Source organism: Harpia harpyja, chromosome 3 (assembly GCF_026419915.1).
Source record: "Harpia harpyja isolate bHarHar1 chromosome 3, bHarHar1 primary haplotype, whole genome shotgun sequence".
In the NCBI taxonomy this organism is placed as follows: domain Eukaryota; kingdom Metazoa; phylum Chordata; class Aves; order Accipitriformes; family Accipitridae; genus Harpia; species Harpia harpyja.
The window spans coordinates 31,886,024-31,912,029 of record NC_068942.1 but is presented as its reverse complement, the minus strand read 5'-3'; the positions used below and the strand labels follow the sequence as shown (position 1 = coordinate 31,912,029).

General features: G+C 41.0%; 1 protein-coding gene across 2 annotated transcripts in view; it reads right to left on the bottom strand.

Moving 5' to 3' along the window:
- The window catches only part of KHDRBS2 (KH RNA binding domain containing, signal transduction associated 2), a 405,822-nt gene that overhangs the window by 126,248 nt on the left and 253,568 nt on the right, over positions 1-26,006 (bottom strand). The window lies entirely within an intron of this gene.

Sequence of the window (26,006 nt, the reverse complement as noted above, 5' to 3'; positions counted from 1 at the left end):
AACCTGATTCAGTACACTTGTACCAATTCAAATCCAGAATAAAAAAGCTGGTCCACTGCCTACTCAAGATGTATTCTAGAAATTTCCTTTTAGATGCTAGAAAACTGTACAGTCTGAAGCTTTATTTTATTCTTGCTGATTCTCTTTCAAAACACTTTAATTATCAGTGAATGCATAATTTGTATGGATGCAAAAACAGTCTGACATAAGTCTTGCAACTGTACACTTCTTGAAATATCTGTTTGCTACAGTTTTAGGAAACACAAATTCTCAAGAAAAAACGGTACTGCCTCGCAAGATGGAAACTGTATTGCTCTCAGCATATGTCATTGCTTGCAAGATATAAATACTGCTCTTGTGAAACTAATTTGATGCACTGCAACTGTAATTTTTTTTTCCATTTGATCACACTGCAGAAAAGTTTATGCAATCTGTGATTTGATAATACTGTGTAATAGGTCCATACAGAATACTAACTGTTTTGGGAGCAAGTGTTTCTCATATAATCATTTATTCTTTGCCAGTATTACAGAAACACACCAGAATGACTGATGAAGAACCCCCCTTTTTTTGTATGGTTTTCCTTTTAATGACTCACTTAGCAGGCTGTTGTGGTATTGACTGAAATATGAAGAGGCTCAAGTCTGGAGCAAATACTGAAGACTGTGACATCCTTATTTTGAATTCTGATTCTCACTCTTTGTTGAAGATTTCCCTGCCCAAGATCCAACCCCAAATTCTCAATCTGTTCTTTAATATTTTGAGCACTGTTTTCATTGTTCCCTTCGTTTCATTTGTTTTCTACTTTATTATATAATTTTAGCTACAGACATGACTTTCAAGTCAACAGAAAATGCATTGGTTGTACAGATTAAAGATGACTTTTCTATTAGGTTTCTGCTGCTTATTGAGTGTACCTTTGTATTTTCATATAGAAAATGATGGATTTTTGCATCTACCTGAGATGCAATTGGGGGAAAACAGTTTGTAGAATAACTTCAGTGTTGACATTAACCTACATCGATTCTTTCATTTCAGTGCAAGAAGAAACAATTCTACAGGAATATTCTGATGTTAAAGTTAGGATCATTATTAATTCACTACAGCTAGCTTTCGTTATTAATGATTTTGACTATAATCAGAGACTTTCAGAACCACAAAAAGCTTCTGTTCAATTTAGATTTAAGATCTGTGAAAGTTCAGGGGATAAGGAGAGTTTTCTTTAATTCAAAGCAAAACCACAATTTAAAATAATGGGAATAAAGCAACTTCGGGTCCAGTGTTTGATGAACAGATTCCTTGAAGAGACTTTTTTTAAAGTTAGTTCCTAAGAGACTTTCTAAAAGTCACGTGTATAAGTTGGATTTACTTGTTGCAAGATGTTTGAAATTTCTTGGCTCTTTTGTATCAACTGTTCAACGAACCACCCTTCCAAAATTAATTCCTTAAGGACTGGACCCTGATACATACCTGTAGCAGTGAGCTTTCACTTACCCTTCCCACCCTCAGCCACTGGTACACACTTTGTTAGAATGTACATGTCTTGGCCCAGGCTTTGCTTTAATGTATGTTTGCAAAGTGCCTACTCTACACTTGATGACATATAAATGATGCATGACAACTACAATGTTAATTCTAGGGGTTTGGACAGGTAATCAAGAGAATGCAATATGAAAGGTCTATTTGTTTTTTGGCCATTTTTCTTCTATGAGCTATTTGTAGAGTCTCTTACATACCTTGCTGAAAAAGTCTCATCTGGCAAGATGAACATGCTTTTTCATACCACATTCATTAGGACAGTGATGACATACTGCCTACAAACTGCAGCTTGCAGATACAAGTCAGGGATTCAAACAGACTTCTGTATCTTACATCCCACTTCTCAAAGCTGAGATCAAAGATACTGAAAACAAGATACGCTGAGAGAGGCACCATCTATAATTTGGAGTAGAAAGCTTCTGGGTGAGAACAGAAGAGGTGAAACAAAAATCTGAAGAATACAAAACATGGTGTTGGGGCATGACTGCATTTTCTGTCTGACCCACAACATGAAATGGCTTTTTAGTTAAGTCAGCAGTACCAAGAATAAATCTAGGCCAAGCAGATCAGGATCCAGATAGTAGTGTGTTGCATGAATCAGCAATATTTATAGGGGATGACTGGAACAAAGACTACCCTTGGATTTTTGCTGTCAGAAATCTATGGTGAAGGGAAAGTTGTATGGTAGCAGTAAGCCTGCAATGAAAAACATCAAGTGTATAGCTATCAGTTTCTCTTTTGCCTTTTAAAAAATTAGCTACAGGTACAAATTGGTCATTATCCATATTGTGGTTATTTGCCTGAAAAAGAAAATCTGTGCACTTAATACAAACACATTTTTAAGACAGTCAGTCATTATGCTAATAACTTTCATGTGCAGAGTATATGACTCCCAGAAAGAGCAGGTGTGCAGGAAGCACCTCAATGATTAGACAATATTAAGACAATTTGCAAATAGAGACCTGAGTATATTTTCATTGCATTCCCAACTACTTCATGTACAACAACTTTTATTAAAACATCTTTCTCAAAATTAAAAGTTCTGTAGGATTTATACTTCTGTAAGAACTTCTTGTAGCTATTACAAGTGTACCTGATGGCCTAGCACATCCTGTTCATAGACATCAGTATACTCTGATTAGGTCTAGTTGAGAACTTCATAATTTCTGAGCTCCCCCAGCTGCGTATTCACTATTAATCTAAACAGGGTGAGAGCACAGGCCTGAACACCAGTATACGACGCCATAATGTGGCATATCTCCATAAAGGTATCAGTTCTTACCAAAATCTAACTACTACCACATGGAACATCTGAGTCCTCAGTCCTCTGCATATGTTACAGCTCTCTTTCCCTCTCTAGAGAGCCTCAGAGCTGTTGATTTTCATATTCCAGATGCTGACGGGACTGAAAAATCTCAAAGATCTTCTACTGATTGGAGGCTGGCTGAAAACTTCCATTATCAGGAAGAACTGAACTTTCTATAAGGAATTAAAGCTTTGAAGCTTCTAGCGTCAACACACAATTATGGCATGACTTTCACGCAGGGTCTGGTATTGCAGCTGTAAATCACAAGGTGAAGTTTGCCCTGTTCCTGAGACAGAAACTCCTCAGGGACCAGTCAGAGATGATGGAATGATCTCCAACATGAAGCTGTCACAAGCTCCTCTTCCTGCCCTCTTACTGCAAAGAAAACTTACTAATTTCTTGAAACATACAGTTCTCAATCAGATATAACTAGTTTAAAAGACGTGCATCCTTAATGGAAAGAAGGACTTGTATCTAAAAGAATCAGCCTCATTTAACGTGTTCCTGTGAGGTGCTCAGTCCCCACATTGATGACATTAAGGACCAGCATATCACTACAGGAAATTCTTACACACAATGGAAAGTCTTTGGAGAACGATGTGTGTTTGTGTCTCCTATTTGTACACTACCTAAACAACTCTGGAATCTAAAATAAACACAAATAAACGAAATCAAAGCACTGCACAGATGAAGTTGGTTGGAACTCTTTGGTTCTCCATATCTGAGTAAAAATGATGGTGAATATTTCTAACATCTCACTAAATAACCTGGTTATGACATCCCATTTCTTTTCCAAACTGCGGATGGGCCCTTGTCAGTTCCTATCTATCCACTTTGAAATGGATCTGATACATTACTTTGGACTAGATTAGTACTTACAGTATCTTACAATATCTATCATCTGTATTATAGTTTAATAGGATTGTTAGTCTTATACCTAAAGCATGACATTTAAATCACATCACCATTTTATTATTAAGCAAAGAAATGATAGCCATGTCCTGAAATGACCATGAATGTGAGGCTGACTGACCTATCTCCAATGGATGGCTTTATAGCTTCGAGAACTGACAGATTGTTATGTCATGAAATTCATGCAGGGTACGGTATTGGGGCTGTAAATCACAAGGGCAACCCACACAGTGGGTGACCCTTTGGAATAATCTTTACATTTCTGTTGTGTTCAATAAGCCTCTTAGTTGAAAGATTACGCATGAGTTTTTTTCTCCAGGACTGGTAAAGGATAGCTCCTGTGTCTTTGACAGCTGCTCACTAAAATTTAAACAAGGCTTTTTGTTGGGCATTTTATCTGTACTTGGACCCCTCCAAGGACTAAAAAGGACAAGCAATTCTAATCCAAAGAGTCAATTTGCCTCTTGTGATTTGCTTTAGGTGTATTTAAATCTAAACTGCTAATCTAAAATCCTGGAAGCACTATATCAATTAAAATAAATAAATGAAGCCATTGCAGCTGGACTGTACTAATATTTAGGCAATCTATTACCTCTTCTGCTTTGTCTGACAGAGATACCCTGCTCCTGCTAACTGGGTCTATTCAGAAATCATGTTGAAAGAGCAGGCTGCACCCCGGTCCTGGGGGAGGTCCTTTCCTGCTTGGCACATGCTGAAATGTTACTTTGAAGTTTATGGCTTTCCTTGCAGCCCCAGTCTATGTGGAGTAGAATCATAGAATCATAGAATCATTTAGGTTGGAAAAGACCCTCAAGATCATCGAGTCCAACCATCAACCATGCCCACTAAACCATGTCCTGAAGTACCCCGTCTACTTGCTTTTTGAATACCTCCAGGGATGGTGACTCAACCACTTCCCTGGGCAGCCTATTCCAACGTTTGACAACCCTCTCAGTAAAAAAAATTTTCCTAATATCTAACCTAAATCTCCCTTGCCTCAACTTGAGGCCATTTCCTCTCGTCCTAAAAGATAGTAAAAGATAACTGCACACATTTCAGATTCTCCCATCTCTTGACCTCTGGCTACCTACCAGAGCAAGGACAGCAACACCTCAGAGCTTCAGCCTACTGTCCTTCTAACTCCATCCATGAAAAAATGCATCTGCTTTACATTAATTCCTTATTGATTGCGTAAGGCCTGAAAACTGTTACTGCTACTCCCAGATGGGAGAGGTTTTTAAGCCTATCACTGCAAAGAATAAGATGACAGAGTATAATTTTCGACAATTTGCTGGGTGGCCCAACCAGAAGTATCTCGGGGGACCAAAGCTTGCTTCAGCCCATCCAGCAGTAATTTTCTTGGAGTATCTAGTTTTCTACCTACAAATAAAACTGTGTGCACTTTGATCTCCATCTCATTTTTCAGGAGAGCCACTCTGGATTTACAGTGATGAATTAATGGATTTTTGACTTATTACATTGCTTATACTTCTCAACTCTGCTCAGGAGATGGAATACAGACCTGCATGACCACCTGCCACCACAAAATGCTGACTATCCTTACCCCCAAATGCCCACTGTATTTGTTGGTGTGGTTTTGGTTTTTTTGAATATGCAGTCTTAAGGACCATGATGATTAGACAACTTATAGATCATATATGCAAACCCGTATGCATCCTGAGAATCCTGCTGGTTTTGTTAATTTGGTGTTCATTTTCTTTGCCTCTATATTCTCTTCCTCTCGGTGGATGAAGTAGGCTACAGCAACGCTTGGTCTTTTTTACGGCATTTTTTATGCTGACTTTCAGAAATTTTTTTACTTAATAAGGAAATGATAAAACAGTCATAAAATTCTAGGCTGCATGAAGCAGGCTTCAAGAAATAAATAAGCATTAGGTTCATAATGCTTTGAACTTAGAAACAAAGTATATGCTTGGATTTTTCATTTTATTTTTCTAAGAAGGTCAGCAAAACTCAGGACAGTTCAAGAAGACAACCTCCAGTAATAAAACTTACAGTGTAAAATTAACCAGCACTTTTAGCAGAGCAAAAGTGTTCTGCACAAAACAAATTATTATGTCAGCACGCATCATTTTGAGAGGATGGAAAATACATGAATAATAACTAAAGGTAATTTCCTCCCTAAAATAATATTCTAGTTTGACATCATAGCTACTCAAAATCTAAGTCATACAAATTCGCACACTCATGTTTACCGTGGCAACAGAGATACACAGCTTTAAAGGAAAGGTTCAACAAGATTATCCCCCAACTAGGGAAGGAAAAGCCTCATGTTACTGAAGCTGGGAAGTTTACTTTAACATCTTTCAACTTTCATTAATTACTTCTGCTCTACAGAATGTTAAACCGTTTCTCAGACTGTATCCAGTGACCTGTTTGCTTATCCCCAAATATATAAATTCTGATCAAGTATGGATGAGTTGGCATTTTCCAAACAGAGTGGAAGCTTAGTTCTTCATAACAATTCCCTTCCTCCAACACAAACAACAAATTATGGTGTATACAGCTCGACTGAGGTCCTGAGGAAAGAAAACAGATCCTTTAAAAGTTTTTTCTTTCGAAAGTGAATTTCATCTCAACAATGTCCTCATTCAGTCAGGGACTATCAAAACAGCATTGCCTCCTTGCCACACTGTAGTCTGCTCTCCTCCTAGGAAGGTGATAGACTCATCAAAGGAGATAGGTAGGATTTTTTTTTAAAAAGCTAGAGTAATTTTTTTCCCCATAAGTCTTCTACAAAATGAATGGCTTGTAAAAAAATAAGCGAAGTTATTTAGATTTTAAGTCCTGTTTTCAGAAGTAATTTAAGGACTTAGAAGCCTGCTTGCTTTGCAAAATTTGTGTGATTTAGTATCTTAAATTTCCGGATCCTGGATAAACAAAAGAACCATACTGGAATTAATGACATCCAAGATGGGTGTACTTTCTTGTATGATGTACAGGAAAGTTAGGTAACTAGGAATGGTACCAGAGAATGGTACCCACAGTGCTGTACCCTTTAGCTGTCCTTTCGGAAAGGGTGAAAACAGAGCTTTGCATAACCCTTGATCCTCTCCAAGATTTAGGTGCCATTGTTCGGGCTGCAGGAAGGCAAGTCCTGCTCCCAGCACTGAGACCTCTCTGGCGACGAGGTGTGCACCTTACCTCTGTAGTAATTCTGCAAGAGGTCAAGTCTTTCTTTTAAAAAGCAATCTAGAAGAGCACAGTAAAAGTAGTCCTTTCGTTCTTTTTTTACCCAGCATTTCATTCATCCAAGATGCGAGACACTGACTTTCAGTTTTTCCTCTGCCCATAGGGATTTAAAGCTTCATTCCCGATGCTCCCGACTGTCCTGGTTTCAGCTGGGATAGAGTTAACTGTCTTCCTAGTAGCTGGTACAGTGCTATGTTTTGAGTTCAGAGCGAAGAATGTTGATAACACTGATGTTTTCAGTTGTTGCTCAGTAGTGTTTAGACTAATGTCAAGGATTTTTCAGCTTCTCATGCCCAGCCAGTGAGAAAGCTGGAGGGGCACAAGAAGTTGGCACAGGACACAGCCAGGGCACCTGACCCAAACTGGCCAACGGTGTATTCCATACCATGTGACGTCCCATCCAGTACAGAAACGGGGAAGTGGGGGGCAGGGATTCGCCGCTCGGGGGACTGGCTGGGTGTCGGTCGGCGGGTGGTGAGCAATTGCACTGCGTATCATTTGTACATTCCAATCCTTTCATTATTGCTGTTGTCATTTTATTAGTGTTATCATTATCATTATTAGTTTCTTCTTTTCTGTTCTATTAAACCGTTCTTATCTCAACCCACGGGTTTTGCTTCTTCTCCCGATTTTCTCCCCCATCCCACTGGTTGGGGGGGAGTGAGTGAGCGGCTGCGTGGTGTTTAGTTGCTGGCTGGGGTTAAACCACGACAGTCCTTTTTGGCGCCCAACGTGGGGCACGAAGGGTTGAGATAACGACAAACCTGACCAGAGCTTGTTAAAACAAATTTGTTATAAGCATTCATTATATCGGTCTAATAGTTGCTGGTCATTATGTTGATTTATGTGTTCTTAGAGTTGTTGCTCTGGTTTTTAAAGTTCTGTTATGTATCACCTCGCTTGCTGTATGTAGTCCCTCTTCTGCTGCTTATCATCCGTGGGAGGTGGATTAAGGTTTTCGCTTTGATGTATTGTATAACACTGGTTTATGGTATGATAAAGTCGTCGGCTGTGGGATTAATCCGGTACTTGCACCCAGCATTGTCACCTTTATACTGTGGAAGCCATCTGTGGGAAACTATTAATAATTATACCATTTACCTTTCCTCCTTGGAAAACCAGTCTATGGGTGGGATACCTTTCTTCCCCTCTCCTTTCTCCTTCAGTCCAGTTACAATGGTGTTTGAGAATTTTGAAAAATTTGAATACTCTTGGGATGTTGGGACCAGCACGGTCCTAGCCCTACTGCTAGGAATTAGCATGCTTCTGAATGTGGTTCAGCTCTCATTTAAGGTTAAACAACTATTTAAGAAAATCACCCAGAGATCTGCCCCAAGGCTGGATAATTATGAGTGGCAGGGTGTGTGGGGTAGTATGGGCAAGTACCTAGAAAAGTGGGCACCTCCAGTGTTTTGGAAATTCACCCCTGAACAAGTGCAGAATCCAGAAGAACTAGTAAAATATTTGGAAAAGGTATGCTGTCACCCCGGCAGCTCCAGAGAGATACAAATTACTGCAACGTGCTGGGGCCTGGCCCATGCCTATCGAGCCCTGTTCGACACCACTCAGTACCCTCAAGGGGAAGAGAAGGTCTCTGGACCTAACAACAAAACGATGAGCACTGTGGCTATCCAAACCTCAGCGACAGGCACTGCAGCCCCTCCAGCCTCGGCAATGAGCACGGCAGCTACCCAAACCTCGGCAACGGGCACTGAGGTCCCTCCAGCCTCGGCAATGAGCACGGCAGCTACCCAAACCTTGGCAACAGACACTGCGGTTATCCAAGACCCGGCGAGCGGTACTGCAACTGAACCAGTGGACCAACCTGCACCAGTATCAGTTGCCCCCGTACAGAAAAAGAAATATACAAAAAAATCAGTTCGCTTAGCGAAGGATGAAGGCGAACCAGGGTCATCACGGGAACAGGAGGAAGAGGCAGAACCAGAGGTAATAACCCGGTCCCTATCCTTGAGTGAGCTGCGGGATATGCGAAAAGATTTTGGCCGCCGTATAGGTGAGCATATTATCACCTGGCTCCTCCGATGCTGGGACAATGGGGCTAATAGCTTGGAATTAGAAGGTAGGGAAGCCAAGCAGCTGGGATCGCTTGCCAGGGAAGGTGGCATTGACAAGGCAATTGGAAAAGGGACACAAGCCATCAGCCTCTGGAGGCGACTCCTGTCAAGTGTGAAGGAAAGGTACCCCTTTAAGGAAGATGTTATATGTCAATCAAGCAAGTGGACAACCATGGAAAAAGGTATCCAATATCTGAGGGAATTAGCTGTGCTAGAGACAATTCATCATGATCCGGACAACCCACAATTACCCAAAGATCCAGACGAAGTCCAATGCACACGACCCATGTGGCGGAAGTTTGTACGGAGCGCACCATCGTCCTATGCCAACTCACTGGCAATAATGACCTGGAAAGACGAAGAGGCACCGACAGTGGATGAAGTGGCTCGCCAACTCCGTCAATACGAAGAGAATCTCTCCTCCTCCCTACAAGCCTGCATTTCGGCTGTGGAGAAGCTGTCCGAGGATTTCCAGCAATTCAAAGAGGAGATGTCCTGTTGCCCACCTGTAAGGACCAATGTCTCAGCTATTAGGAGTGAGCGCTCCTCTGCCCAAGAGAAAGAATATAGAAGGTACACACCGCGAGGTGCCCTGTGGTTTTACTTATGTGATCATGGAGAGGACATGAGGAAATGGGATGGAAAACCTACCTCGGTCCTAAATGCACGGGTACGTGAGCTGCGAGGAAAAAACACCACAAAAGGGGATTCTACCAGGAAAAATGCCGCTCCGGTTTCCAAACAGAGTAGAAGGGCTGATCTTATTTCTGATCCTCTTGAAGGGACTTCTGAGCCAATTTTACGAGAAGTGAATACTGGATACTCTGACCAGAATTAGAGGGGCCCTGCCTCCAGCCAGGTGGAGGAAAGGGATAACCGGGTCTATTGGACTGTGTGGATTCGATGGCCTGGCACGTTAGACCCACAGGAGTATAAGGCTCTAGTAGACACCGGCGCACAGTGTACTTTAATGCCATCAAGTTATGAAGGGGCAGAACCCATTTCTATTTCTGGTGTGACAGGGGGATCCCAAGAGTTAACTGTATTGGAAGCTGAAGTAAGCCTAACTGGGAATGAATGGCAGAAACACCCCATTGTGACTGGTCCAGAGGCTCCGTGCATCCTTGGCATAGACTATCTCAGGAGAGGGTATTTTAAGGACCCAAAGGGGTATCGATGGGCTTTTGGTATAGCTGCCTTGGAGACGGAGGGCACGGAACAGCTGTCTACCCTGCCTGGTCTCTCTCAAGACCCTTCGATTGTGGGGTTGCTGAGGGTTGAAGAACAACAAGTACCAATTGCTACCACGACGGTGCACCGGCGGCAATATCGCACCAACCGAGACTCTCTGATTCCCATCCACAAGTTGATTCGCCAACTGGAGAGCCAAGGAGTGATCAGCAAAACTCGCTCACCTTTTAATAGTCCCATATGGCCCGTGCGAAAGTCTAATGGGGAGTGGAGACTAACAGTTGACTATCGCGGCCTGAATGAAGTTACGCCACCGCTGAGTGCTGCCGTTCCAGATATGCTAGAACTTCAATACGAACTAGAGTCAAAGGCAGCCAAGTGGTATGCTACAATTGACATTGCTAATGCGTTTTTCTCAATCCCTCTGGCAGCAGAGTGTCGTCCACAATTTGCCTTTACTTGGAGGGGTGTCCAGTACACTTGGAATCGACTGCCCCAGGGGTGGAAACACAGCCCCACCATTTGCCATGGACTAATCCAGACTGCACTGGAAAAAGGTGAAGCTCCGGAACACCTGCAATACATTGATGACATCATCGTATGGGGCAACACGGCAGAAGAAGTCTTTGAGAAAGGGAAGAAAATAATCCAAATCCTTCTGAAAGCCGGTTTTGCCATAAAAGAAGGTAAGGTCAAGGGACCTGCACGAGAGATCCAGTTTTTAGGAATAAAATGGCAAGATGGGCGTCGTCAGATCCCAATGGATGTGATTAACAAAATAGCAGCTATGTCTCCACCAACTAATAAAAAGGAAACACAGGCCTTCTTAGGTGTCGTGGGGTTTTGGAGAATGCATATTCCAAATTACAGTCTGATTGTAAGCCCTCTCTATCAAGTGACCCGAAAGAAGAATGATTTTCAATGGGGCCCTGAGCAACAACAAGCCTTTGAACAAATTAAACGGGAGATTGTTCACGCAGTAGCCCTTGGACCAGTCCGGACAGGACAAGATGTTAAAAATGTGCTCTATACTGCAGCTGGGGAGAATGGCCCTACCTGGAGCCTCTGGCAGAAAGCACCTGGGGAGACCCGAGGCCGACCCCTGGGGTTTTGGAGTCGGGGATACAGAGGATCCGAGGCTCGCTATACTCCAACTGAAAAGGAGATATTGGCAGCATATGAAGGAGTTCAAGCTGCCTCAGAAGTTGTTGGTACTGAAACACAGCTCCTCTTAGCACCCCGACTGCCAGTGCTGGGCTGGATGTTCAAAGGGAGGGTCTCCTCTACACATCACGCGACTGATGCCACGTGGAGTAAGTGGATTGCACTGATCACACAACGGGCTCGCATAGGAAACCCCAGTCGCCCAGGAATTTTGGAAGTGATCACGGACTGGCCAGAAGGCAAAGATTTTGGAATGTCGCCAGAGGAGGAGGTGGCACGTGCTGAAGAGGCCCCGCTGTATAATAAACTGCCAGAAAATGAGAGGCAATATGCCCTGTTCACTGACGGATCCTGTCGCATCGTGGGAAAGCATCGGAGGTGGAAAGCTGCCGTATGGAGTCCTACACGACAAGTTGCAGAAACTGCTGAAGGAGAAGGTGAATCGAGTCAGTTTGCAGAGGTGAAAGCCATCCAGCTAGCATTAGATATTGCTGAAAGAGAAAAGTGGCCAGTGCTCTATCTCTATACTGACTCATGGATGGTGGCAAATGCCCTGTGGGGCTGGCTACAGCAATGGAAGCAGAGCAACTGGCAGCGCAGAGGTAAACCCATCTGGGCTGCCGCACTGTGGCAAGATATTGCATCCCGGCTAGAGAATCTGGTTGTAAAAGTACGTCACGTAGATGCTCACATACCCAAGAGTCGGGCCACTGAAGAACATCAAAACAACCAACAGGTGGATCAGGCTGCCAAGATTGAAGTGGCTCAGGTGGACCTGGACTGGCAACATAAGGGTGAGCTATTTATGGCTCGGTGGGCCCATGATGCTTCAGGCCATCAGGGAAGAGATGCAACATATAGATGGGCTCGTGACCGAGGGGTGGACTTGACCATGGACACTATTGCACAGGTTATCCATGAATGTGAAACATGTGCTGCAATTAAGCAAGCCAAGCGGTTAAAGCCCCTGTGGTATGGAGGGCGATGGCTGAAATATAAATATGGAGAAGCCTGGCAGATTGACTATATCACACTCCCACAAACTCGCCAAGGCAAGCGCTATGTGCTCACGATGGTGGAAGCAACCACTGGATGGCTGGAAACATATTCTGTGCCCCATGCCACCGCCCGGAACACTATCCTGGGCCTAGAAAAGCAAGTCTTGTGGCGACATGGCACCCCAGAACGAATTGAGTCAGACAACGGGACTCATTTCCGAAACAACCTCATAGACACCTGGGCCAAAGAGCATGGCATTGAGTGGGTGTATCATATCCCCTATCATGCACCAGCCTCTGGGAAAATTGAGCGATACAATGGACTGTTAAAGACTACATTGAGAGCAATGGGGGGTGGAACTTTCAAACATTGGGATACACATTTAGCAAAAGCCACCTGGTTAGTCAACACCAGAGGATCTGCCAATCGGGGTGGCCCTGCCCAGTCGGAATTTTTACATACTGTAGAAGGGGATAAAGTCCCTGTAGTGCACATAAAAAATATGTTAGGGAAGACAGTCTGGGTTACTCCTGCCTCAGGCAAAGGTAAACCCATTCGTGGGATTGCTTTTGCTCAAGGGCCTGGGTGCACTTGGTGGGTGATGCGAAAAGATGGGGAAGTCCGATGTGTGCCTCAAGGGGATTTAATTTTAGGTGAGAACAGCCAGAATTAAACTGTATATTAGTTGCTATATAACCCTGCTACTGTATATTATCCTTACTATAATTATGTGCTATATCCATAGTACTATAGTAAGAATCACTTAGATCAAGCAAGAAAAGAACTGTGATAAAACTGAGCAAAGCACAGTAGTGATGGAACCAGAACTGACTCCAGCATGCAACAATCCAACGGTGCACACCATCCTCCTGCTGCGCCAAATGTCACCTGCTTGTCACACTGCACTGAAGCCCAATTCTGCTCTACCGACTGAGAGGACTTTGCACCATCCCTCCTGCCCAGAAAGACTGGTATGACAGATGGAGCCCAGAGTCGGAAACTAAATGAACTCAATGAACATTTTATGAACATGACCCATGAACTAAAGGAATGATATCTCTGTGTGTGTATACATATATATATATATCATTGCTCATATGTCTTAAAGGGATGGAAAAGTGATGATTGATCAGGATGTAACTAAAGGTATGGGAACTGTGCATGACGTCAATGGTATAGAATAAGGGGTGGATACTGTCCTGGTTTCAGCTGGGATAGAGTTAACTGTCTTCCTAGTAGCTGGTACAGTGCTATGTTTTGAGTTCAGAGCGAAGAATGTTGATAACACTGATGTTTTCAGTTGTTGCTCAGTAGTGTTTAGACTAATGTCAAGGATTTTTCAGCTTCTCATGCCCAGCCAGTGAGAAAGCTGGAGGGGCACAAGAAGTTGGCACAGGACACAGCCAGGGCACCTGACCCAAACTGGCCAACGGTGTATTCCATACCATGTGACGTCCCATCCAGTACAGAAACGGGGAAGTGGGGGGCAGGGATTCGCCGCTCGGGGGACTGGCTGGGTGTCGGTCGGCGGGTGGTGAGCAATTGCACTGCGTATCATTTGTACATTCCAATCCTTTCATTATTGCTGTTGTCATTTTATTAGTGTTATCATTATCATTATTAGTTTCTTCTTTTCTGTTCTATTAAACCGTTCTTATCTCAACCCACGGGTTTTGCTTCTTCTCCCGATTTTCTCCCCCATCCCACTGGTTGGGGGGGAGTGAGTGAGCGGCTGCGTGGTGTTTAGTTGCTGGCTGGGGTTAAACCACGACACCGACGCAAGTGGATACCACAACGCTGGGCTGCAGCAGATTCTGCAGGAGGAAAACACTCTCACTCCCCTTCATATTGCACTGTGCATGGAAATAGAAATAGTACACATACTAACCACGGATTCAGCTGTAGAGTTACTGACTACAGCTACAACTGATGCAGTAACCTCGCTTGTAATTATACCCCACTACTACACACAATAAGACCACGGAAATACAAGACAAATCACTTGCATCAGATTTTTTGCCCCTTAGAAAATAAACAATTGAAACCTGAGTGAAATGAATAAAACACAATGAAAATTACTGCTTTTTTCCTCTTGTGGCTCTGTGTAATGGTTAGCACGTATAAGCCGCTTCTGCTGCTTTTTCCAAACTGGCAACTTATAATAGGTACCTCAAGAGAAATAAGTTAGAAGAGCTCTGAATTACTTGTTGGATTTATTTGTTTAGGGTGTTTGCATGAAGGGTGGCCTTGCAAGAAAGTGAAATGGCTGTTCAAGGAAAGTGAAAAATGACCAAAGTATTGTGGCTTCTAATTTATTTGATAGATGCACTCAGACTCAACAACTGTGTTTCAGTGATTCTCCGTGTTTTTTTTTTCTTTTCTTTTTCTCCTAGCTACAGTGTCCACATTTAAATTTGGTAAAATTTAACTTGCAGTGAAACACAGGTCCCTTCTGCATCTCCTCTACAGCCTGATTTACACACCCTTGACTCACTTTTATTTGTTTATAATCCTTTTTCTTTATTGGCATACCATCTAGTTAACTAATGCAGTTCTGCCAAAATACTAGTAAATCCCAATTTCCAAAATTTGGTTTAAGTTTAAAAGCATTTATTCTTTTATTATTATTAATAATGAAATAAAATTAAACAAACATGGTAAGCTTTTACATACCTGAGCAATTTTGGCAATAAAAGCAAACGAAGCCAAACCAAAACTGGTTCTAAAGCCATTTTTTGCAATGACATGCAAACAGGTAATAAAAATGGAATTATCTATTCTTAAAATGAGATTTGTTTTAAAAGAAACAAGCATACATTTTAACTCTGCATGTCAGTTAAATAGTACAGGCAGTGTTTGTCCAAAAAATAAAATGATTGATGGTAACTGGTTGGTAAAATAGAAAGAAATATAGTTTGAATTTCAATGTCTTTTCTTTTAAATGTATTATTTTTTCAGAAAACTCCCAGCTGCAGCATGTGTGAGGACTGGTATACGCATGCAGTTTTGATAAAGACAAGTGCATGGGCTACATGGGATTGTAGAAATACAGCGTTGAGTAAAATGGTGCAGCGTTTCACTTTGACAACTTATTTTTAAAATGCCCAAATGTGCACAGTTCAAATGTATACTTGCTTGTTTGTCCTGGTTTCAGCTGAGATAGAGTTAATTGTCTTCCTAGTAGCTGGTACAGTGCTGTGTTTTGAGTTCAGTATGCGAAGAATGTTGATAACACTGATGTTTTCAGTTGTTGCTCAGTAGCGTTTAGTCTAAAAAGTCAAGGATTTTTCAGCTTCTCATGCCCAGCCAGCGAGAAAGCTGGAGGGGCACAAGAAGTTGGCACAGGACACAGCCAGGGCACCTGACCCAAACTGGCCAAAGGGGTATTCCATACCATGGGATGTCATGCCCAGTACAGAAACTGGGGGGAGTGGGGGCGGGGAATCGCCGCTCGGGGACTAGCTGGGTGTCGATCAGCAGGTGGTGAGCAATTGCACTGCGCATCATTTGTACATTCCAATCCTTTTATTATTGCTGTTGTCATTTTATTAGTGTTATCATTATCATTATTGGTTACTTCCTTTCTGTTCTATTAAACCGTTCTTATCTCAACCCACGAGTTCTACTTCTTTTCCCCATTTTCTCCCCCATCCCACTGGGTGGGGGAGGAGTGAGTGAGCGGCTGCGTGGTGCTTAGTTGCTGGCTGGGGTTAAACCACGACATTGTTTTACAGTTTAGTCCTCAGAAAGATTAATAAATAGTGTTAATAACTTGATTTTTTGAGAATTTTTTGAAAAAAAATAACCTAAGAAAGGAAACTGGGAAAAGCTGGGTCACTCTAATACAGGGAAAGAGAAACTAAAATATTAAAATACTACAGTACAGTAATTGAATTTATATCTTGCCTCAAAATAAGACTCCCTTTTGGTATATCTGGTGGTTTGGTTTTTTTTAACTTCAGCTTCCTGAAAATTTGAATGTCTGAAGGTGGAAGGGTGTACAGTAAGAGACAACAATCAGGGACTGGACCGTCCAAATAAACGATAACAGGATATGGGGTTGCTAACCTTAAAGTTGCTGTGTCCCCATTCAGACTTACAAAATTTGCATCTGACAGACATTTGGTGATCAAAAGAATTATTCAAAAGGATTAGTAGTATTTTCATTACAGAAACTCACTAATTGGCCCTGAAGTGTTGGAGGACAGTATGAACACCAAGGCTACAGCTAAGGCACCTTGTTAGGAACTGATATGTAACGTTATATACTCCACTTGGACAGATATACTGATTTTGAGAAATATTTAGATGTGGTTTTACTGTATTGCATAGGGTAGTACGGGGGTATGTTTGCGAGAGTGTCTAATGTATTCTTATGATACTAATATATAAGAAGTATTTACTTATCTAATTTCACTTAACAAACATTGCACTCTTTCTGATTTCAGATGTTGCACCATCAGATTTTTCCACTGTACGAAGAGCTACAAAACAACAGCAGGCAAAGAGAGCTATTAGCTGTCTATGAGTAACAGCACTTGTAACGACTGTAGAAGCTATTAAAATGCAGGCAACCATAATTTCATCAGGAAAAGAACAGGTCTGTGTGGAGAAAGAACATTTTTCATCTCTAGTCTTCTACTTTATTGTCCCAGAGCCATTATACTGCATCTCCCTCTTCTAGTGATTGCTACACTCTCCCAGAGCCCTATAGGTCAAACTCAAGGTACTGTGTTTCACAACACGATCAATTTTCTCAACATTTTTGCTGCAGTTTAAAGAGGTACACTAAGTCAGCACCCTTGATAAAATGTAACTGATCTCATTGTTTTAAAAATGAGCATATCTGAGAACAACATTGACCTATTTAATTGACAAAGAGGTATTCATATGAATTTCCCAGTCACTTTAATACCACCACTGCTAAAGTAGTTAAAGATGGAAAAAAACCATGTACTTTATCCAGTCCATCTGGTTATACAAGTAAAACTATTCTTTTAAATATCTGCTAGCAACTTTTTCCTTTCTGTATTTATTTTCTATATTTACATTTTTTCCCCAAACTGTATTATTAAAAAAGAAAATACACGCTTTAAATTTTATTTCTTCGACCCTTCAGACTGATTCCTTACACTGTTACTCATATTCATAGCTCTGCGCAATATAAAGTCCTTATAAACAGATGTTATGGAAGACATGGGCCACATTTTTCTGTGCTGTGCTGTAGCTTCGGATAACGTAAAGTAAGCATGTACCTCTATACCCAAGCAAAGACTTACTGGAAATGCTAAGGCGGCTGGAGAGTCACAAACCCCCCTCCTTCCACAAGCGGGAGGTAACGGGACATTGGCATCCTGCCCGTGGGGAAGCGAGTGCCGCCGCGTGTCTGCAGGCGGCCTGCGCCCGAGGCAGAGCGCGAGCCAGCTCCGTCCGGGACAACATACGCACAGGGTATACATCTGCATCCCTATGGGCACGAAAATCTAGGCTGACGTATATATTGGAGCGTCCCTTAAATACCCAGAAAGAACAGGCATATTGCTGGACAGGTGCTTCTGCCCCCAAACACGTGCGGTAATTCATCTAACGCAAACCTTCTTCTTCCTACGTATGACTGAAATTCAGAGTTGCAAATGCACTGAACATAATGAGGGAAGAAAGATTATAGGCGTCTAAGACTACTTTTCAAACTTTTTATTGTACCAAATATAAATCCTCTTTTTCAATTATCCTGAGTAAGCATTAAGTGTATGGATGGAGGCAACTGGCTAAACGGCCCATCAGCCAGAGAACGAAACAGAACTGCGCTCTGTAATGTTTGTCTTTGATTTTAAGGGCGGTTGCTAAATATGTTTCTCTGCAGTTTCACGCAGAAGTATTTTCTGCAAGATGACAATGTCAGAAATGCACCAAAGATAAGAACATAGATGAACTCTGATGAAAGCTTCCTGCAACAGGAAGTATTTTTTAAATAAATGTCCTTAAAATTCCGGTAAAACTAAAATACTATTTTGGAACAATCCATAACAGTTTTCAATTAATATAAAATGGTTCCTAAACTGTGCATTTTAGTATATTAATAAAGCTCATGTTTTAGCTATAGTGAAAATTCCTAATAAGTGAAGACAATACACAACACAGAAGTACTCTGTTAGCTGTACGTGAAATCTATTGATATAAAGAGCACTCTGTTTATCTATTATAACAGAAAGTCACTAATCCGAGTTTACCAAAAGGCTAGACTGAAAAACACTCGAGTAAGACTGGTATGCTGGAGGCAAGGCTGGTGTGGTAATGTTAAGTTTCCATGGCATCTTATGACCCAGAGCCTCTCCTGAAACCAGAGCTCAAGGCTTCTGTAACTGCCTGGCGCAGCTGAAGTCTCTGCGCTTACCAGCCTGCAAGAAATAGCACTGAGCTTTTCTCATTACCACTGAGTTTATACGTGTCCGGCTCCCCGGGAACTCACCAGTCATGATGAACCTTCCAGTCCAAAGTTATTTAACTTTTTAGTACCTCTGTGGACTAAATTTGGATAAGAAACTTTGAGAAGTGGAAAAGGAAACCCAAGCCTTCCACCTGAGCTGAATTCACACAGTAACCGAACTCTCAACAACTCTAAACTGGACTCGTCCCAAGTCTTTAACAGCAATTCTCTACGTTTGTACAAAAAAGTAAGTTTATAACACACCTTTGGAACCTGTCATAAAAAGGATAACGTGGGTGGAGATACAGTCCCATGATAACATTTAGTCAGCAAATGCCTATAGAGTTCTTTTGTACCAACCAAGGCTGTTCTCCATCAGATAAGTAGCCAAGTGACAAGTTGTGACAGATCCAAGTGACAGTAGACAAGTATTTTTGGGAACAGGCTCCTGAACAATCACACTGTTTAATGATCAAACGGTGCACTGCATGATGCAGACAAATTCTGTCTCTATGGAGAATACTCCATATATTTTTTATGTAGGATCTTATGAATATAACCGCATACACTATGAATATTTAAGGACCATATGAAGGCTGGATGATCAGTTGAGAGATGCCCTTCACTTAGATCTCTATATAGCAAATATAAATATTTATTAGGTTGTAGCTGTATTAACATCATGTATAATACTACAACATGTACAGCTGCATCAGCATTTTCTTTTATACTCTGTCTAGCATAGAAAATAATTTTGAACTGAAAACTTGATAACTAATGTCAAGGAGAGAATTATTTTTGCCAAGCAGCGAGAGCATGAAGAGGACAACAGAGGAGCTTATCCTCCACAAAAGATTTCTGCAGCATTTTTAAGTAGATGTTAGAGTTTTATGTATTTTATGAGTAAAGTTTAGTGCCTTGAATAACTATGATTATTACAATCAAATCAAAACAAATCAAGAAAATGATATAATAAAGTCTGCTTTAGAGCACATTGTCAATTTGTGAGAAATTCATACCAATGATGAGTCTGAAAGCAGTTGTCGTGGTTTAACCCCAGCCAGCAACTAAACACCACGCAGCCGCTCACTCACTCCCCCCCCACCCAGTGGGATGGGGGAGAAAATCAGGAAAAGAAGCAAAACCCGTGGGTTGAGATAAGAACGGTTTAATAGAACAGAAAAAGAAGAAACTAATAATGATAATGATAACACTAATAAAATGACAACAGCAATAATGAAAGGATTGGAATGTACAAATGATGCGCAGTGCAATTGCTCACCACCCGCCGACTGACACCCAGCCAGTCCCCCGAGCGGCGAATCCCTGCCCCCCACTTCCCCGTTCCTATACTAGATGTGACGTCCCATGGTATGGAATACCCCTTTGGCCAGTTTGGGTCAGGTGCCCTGGCTGTGTCCTGTGCCAACTTCTTGTGCCCCTCCAGCCTTCTCACTGGCTGGGCATGAGAAGCTGAAAAATCCTTGACATTAGTCTAAACACTACTGAGCAACAACTGAAAACATCAGTGTTATCAACATTCTTCACATACTGAACTCAAAACATAGCACTGTACCAGCTACTAGGAAGACAGTTAACTCTATCCCAGCTGAAACCAGGACAGCAGTATTCACATTTATTGATGCACTGCTCTGAGGACATTTCCTTTGGTTTCATGTGGCGAGCCTTATTTATTCAGAATATCATCTATAAGAATAAGACCCAAACTACAGTTTGCATAGGTAAGCAAAAAAACTCTAGAACTGCAGGGTCCCAGACACTGAAGGTTTAATGCTGACTGTGGTTTTTGCTCTTAGAGAAACATGAAAAAGTTGCCACTACTTTAATTCTATATTTATGTTGCTGGATTTTTTCACAATAAATACATTTATACTATTGATGCACCAAAGTCTCCAAAGTTTGAATAACTAACAGAAAAATCCACTCTACCTTCATAAGACCATCATTCACAGTATCCTTCTAAAGCTCAACAGAGTCTTTCAGATAATATAAACATTATCGTGGTTATCGCTATTATAGTAAAAATAAAATTTGATTTTTCAAGTCACAGCAGTTGAATAGTTGTAAGTTGTAAGTTGAATATAGCTTAGCTGTTTTTCTAAGTGCCTTGGGCATGAATAGGTAATCAATCATATTTAATCAATATGTTGTTCAGCCATGCAGATTCCCATGTCTATAATTCTAGCTTTACTCAAATGCTCTTTAGTCTCAGTACATTCTTCACTGATTTTTTTTTTAATCCAAAAGAGGCACAGAAATAAATAAGTGGTACATCTTAAAGCTTGGAAATACCAATTTAGAAAAAAAAATGAAAATAATCCCCTTTGACTATCATTATATCCAGTATATTTCACTATTTTAATGTTTGGAACAAGTCATCTTAGTTGTCCGGGCCTCACTCTCACTGAGAATATCCTACCAGGATTGCAGGAATGGACTTCAGAAGGAGCAGAATCAAGTACCAATCGCTCGCTTTAACACATTCATTAAAGCACTAACACAGGCACAACCACACCACGAAGAGGAAGTGCAGGTCTTTATACATGGGTCCCATTTACATTCAGAAGTGGCAGACAGAATGGATTTAAAAGCCCTACGAGTTCCAGTTTAAAATATTAAACAAAGCCTCCGCAACCACAGTTCTGGGGCTCGCAGTCACATGTAATTGTTGATTTTTCTCTTTAAAATGTTAAAGTGTGACAAAATGCCTGTTGTTGTCAGTCTTTTCCTTGTCTAGGTTGGCACTGAATAAACATGAGCACAGTTGCTTCAGATTGTTTGAAAACTATTGAAAAATGTAAATAACCATTGAGCTTAGAATAAACAGTTGAACGTGGCATTTGCTTTCATTTTAAATAGCTTGAAATGAGGAGGAGAACAGCATGACATTAAAATCACAATCTATCTTATTGTGTGGTTCTTTTCCAGTGACTTTCTAACAGAATTGCTCTTCACTTATTCCAGAAGATAACAAGAAGCTGCGTTTGGCTGGTTTGATCAGTGAAATGAGAGGTGAAAAAGAATATTTGCATTTAAAATTGCTCTTCAGTCTGGCCGTCCTAGACAGAGGAGCTGTACCAGCTTCACAGTGTCTCAACAGACCGGCCCATTTCTTGCAAACAAATTATACATTTCTTTGTAAATACAAGAAGCTCATCTAAGTATTCATATTAAGATGAGTGACTTTCTGTGCGGAAGTCCCCTTTCTTATCCAGAAGTAAAAATGCAAGTGCAAGTAAATTATAAAAGCGAAGTGTATTTTAATGCCAAATTTATTCTGTTTTGGTAATTCTTTGCATCTGGGGTAAGGGAACAAGTGCTAAGTCACTTCTAGACTCGCATTAGACCTCTTAGCAAGGCTCACCATAGCTTTTAAAAAATGTGAGGAAAAATATCACTCCACAGCTCATAACTAGCTTCTGATTCAGAATACAAAAATACAGCTCCAGAGTCAAATGCCTTCCAAAACAGGATCTGAAAGCAACGGTACTTTTGGCTTATATTTGGGTTAAGCACCCTTCAAATATTTAGCTTTTATCTTGAGTGAAAAAGTCTGGATGCTCAGATTAAAATACATTGTGCTGAACATTGCTTTATTGCCTCAGTAGGATGTTCCTTCCACTGGAAGATCTACTCAAGCACTTCTCACTCTTCATTTCTGTATAAATCATGAACCTCAATCAGTCATGTCTATCACCTCTTTCATAAGTTGCCAACAAGACCTTAGCCTTTAAAGTTGCTTATTCTTGTCGAGAAAAGACTCCAGAAGTCTCCCCTCAATCTGTAAAGATACCAGTGTTAATTTTCCTTCCTGTATTTTGAGTAGCTGGTAAAAGTAGGAGTCCAACTAAACAAATTTTAACCTTTGTAATGAAAAAATGGCACAAAATCAGTCTTACTATCGTCCTTGTCAATAAAGGCGACGATGCAGGACTGAAACAATATTTGAACTCATTTTCGTTTACCATCTCCTATCTTGGTGCACTGATATAGAAACACTGTAAGATTTGTAGATGGGACATCAGCTGCCGAACAGACAAAACTAATACCTCAGACCACAACTGCACAAGCGGTAAGTTTAAAAGAGGTAATTAAAATGCAATTCCAGTACCGTTTTCTCTACTCAAAACATCTCTGCCCATTGCAATGCAGAATATGAAGCTAATTTACAAAATTTGGTTGATAAATCCCAAACAGCCATCTTGTCATTAGTTCTAACTGAGGAGCCTGCTGGCATTGCTGCCCTCCCTCCCATCCCCTGCAGGCTCTTCGGCATCCTGGGACTACCAACGCGGCTCAGGGGTAAATCAGTGCTTCTGAAAAGTTCTGGACTGAGTCATTGCTGCCAGCTGGTCACGGCATGTACTGTTACACATGGAAAGAAGCATTAAGCAATAATTCAAATTAATTTGTGTACTGCATTTGTGGAAGGAGTAGGAGTATGATCCATAATGCATTTAATGGGGAATTATACTGTGTCGTTTTCAGTAAAAAAACCCACAACACAACCTGAGGTCCAGAAGGCTGTTTTTTAATGAAGTTTTCAATTCAGCAGCTAGGGACATCTTCAGGATGGCAGTGTTTGTGGACTAGAGGCATAAAATTGTATCTCAGAGACTAATGACAAAGGGCGAAGTTCAGCTTTGTGAAAGAAGCTTCTTCTGAAGAAAGTTCACAATGACCAGGTCAAGCCTCTGCTCTGAACTGCACTCTGGGGGACCTCTCCTTCAGCAGAAGAGGAACACGTACAGATCGGTCACCCTGAACTAAGGCTAGTCACTTGGAACAGCACTCTTATTCACCAGGCTGCCAACCCAGGACCAGCTCTCTAACCCCAGAAGCTGCACAGCAGCTCTTAGTTAAGCTGTCCATCCAAATTCACACACACTGAACTGTTTTTAAAGTGAGGAAGGTTCACACAGTACGTATTTATTTCTTTTTGCACCTATCTCCTAATGTCTGTACCTCCTCTTCCTGTGGGTAGTCTTCTGAAGTTCCTCTGAGATACTATCTATGCTGCACGCAATAAAAGCTATATATCTGTTTCAAAAGCAAGTGAAGAAAAAGGCGTGAGGTGCGTCACTCCCCCTTCCCTCCCTAGCCCTCTTCTTTTCTGAAAGCTATTCCAAATTATTTTCCCTTTGGTTGGGCATGACATTCAAAATGTTGAATGCGAATATATTCTCCACGACAAGACTTCACTTTTCTTGCGAAACCTTTAGACATTTGCTTTTATGGACTCTCACAAAGGCCATCAGGAAACCTCAAAATAGTTAGATATTGGATAATGACAAAGGAGTGATCCAAACTTTTAAATGCTTATCCAAATCGATTTGAAGAGTTAGATGTTTCAAGGTCAAACAGTCAATACCATCTCTGATTAGTAGTGCTGAGCAAATATCTAAAGATTTTTTTTTCAGAAAATGCTCTTGAAACATTTAAAAAAAAAATCCGTTGCAGCCATTCTATTCTATTTCTTGAGTTCACTTTCAGCTCAGCATTCAAATGACTATATTCTATTAGAGCAAAGAAAAATCAAAAATATGGATACCCACAATCAATGACGCTGCATTCATGTGCACAACTAATCAAACCAATGGTGCTTGCATATACTAGGCAGAAACTGGAGTGAAATACCATAGTCAAAAATGAAAAACATAAACACATAAAGAAATTGTAATATGCTTGTGGGTTGCCTACAAGCAGAAAATGAGACAAAGTAAATTGGATTAATTATTCATTATAAATTAGTTTTTCATCTCTAGGATTCAGTGTGAAAGAACAACAATTACACATGACATTTGTTGCTGGTCAACAAATGGATCCACTTGCTTTTAGTATCCAGTCAGATATGTGAGGTAGTGGTTTATTTGGAAAGAAAAACTGTGTTGATTATTTCCTGCAAAATTAAAAATATTTTCCCCTAAGATATCATTTACAAATTCATACACAGATACATGACAGTGAACTTTTCCTTCTACCTGCACACCAACAGAGTTTTAATTATCTCAGCCCATAAGATACCAAGATGATTTAGACTGCACTTACAAGTCTTTGCAAAATGGCAAGAGATTTTCATGGCAAACTGGTGGATGACAGCAAGTCAGGAGAAGCCCATACATTCCCAGCTGTGGAATATAGATGTTGAAAGGACATAGGACATGGAAGGATCTCCAAAACATCTGAATTTGTCCTATAAGGCAATATGTTTCTTGCCTACTAGAAACACACACACAGTTATTTGTTTTTATTGGAGTAATCTATTACAAACTAAAATGACTCCTTCAGTTGTGTGTATATTTTGTGCTCATGAGAGAGTAAGCATTTCAAAACAATGGGGAACTGGCTGAATGTTTTCCTAACCTTGATAATCCAGCTGCCTCAACTTCTCCTCCTGCTTTGCATATATTTACCGTCCAGAAAAAGCGTAAGAAGTGTTCCCTAAAAACTGTTTAATACACTAGGACATTTACCAGTACTGTAGAGGAGGGGAAAAAAAAAAAAAAAAAGAAAAGATTTACTTAATTTATAGTCTTAATCTTACACTACAAGGGTTCTGTTTTGAAATTTGTCACTCATGGATTAGGAAAAGATGCAGTTCTGCACAGACAGGAAGGTCCCATACATTTTGATACTAACAGATAATATACCATCTATCAAGGAAGGGTATACTTTTTAAATTCCTTTTTTAGCAGGGCTTTTATCTCATTTAAAGATGGAAACTGTGTTGAGGTAAATAATAACAGAGGGTGACTTTCCTCCCCTCCTTTTTTGCAGCTTTTGTTCAGTTGTGACTCTTGGCATGAACAGAATGTGCATCCCTGATTTGAAGTGGCCATGATCTAATCTCGACTCCACAAATACAGATGGTTGCGTAAAGCTTTACCGACAAGGATTAATTTCTGTTTCAATTTCCTTTCTTCTGTTCTAGGAAGACTATTAACTGAATAAAACTGCATCTTCTCAGTTATAGTGTATCTTCTCCATGGTTCTCCTCGTGATAGGATTACGGAATGGATGGGATGTTCATCTTACCCTTGGATTTGCCACAGCTGGAAAAAGTCAGACATCATACTTGATGGTACTTTCTCCTCTAGTTGGGTATCTGTTGTTATGGTGGTAATTCCAGGAGGGAACATTAATGAGGATGACTTGAAAG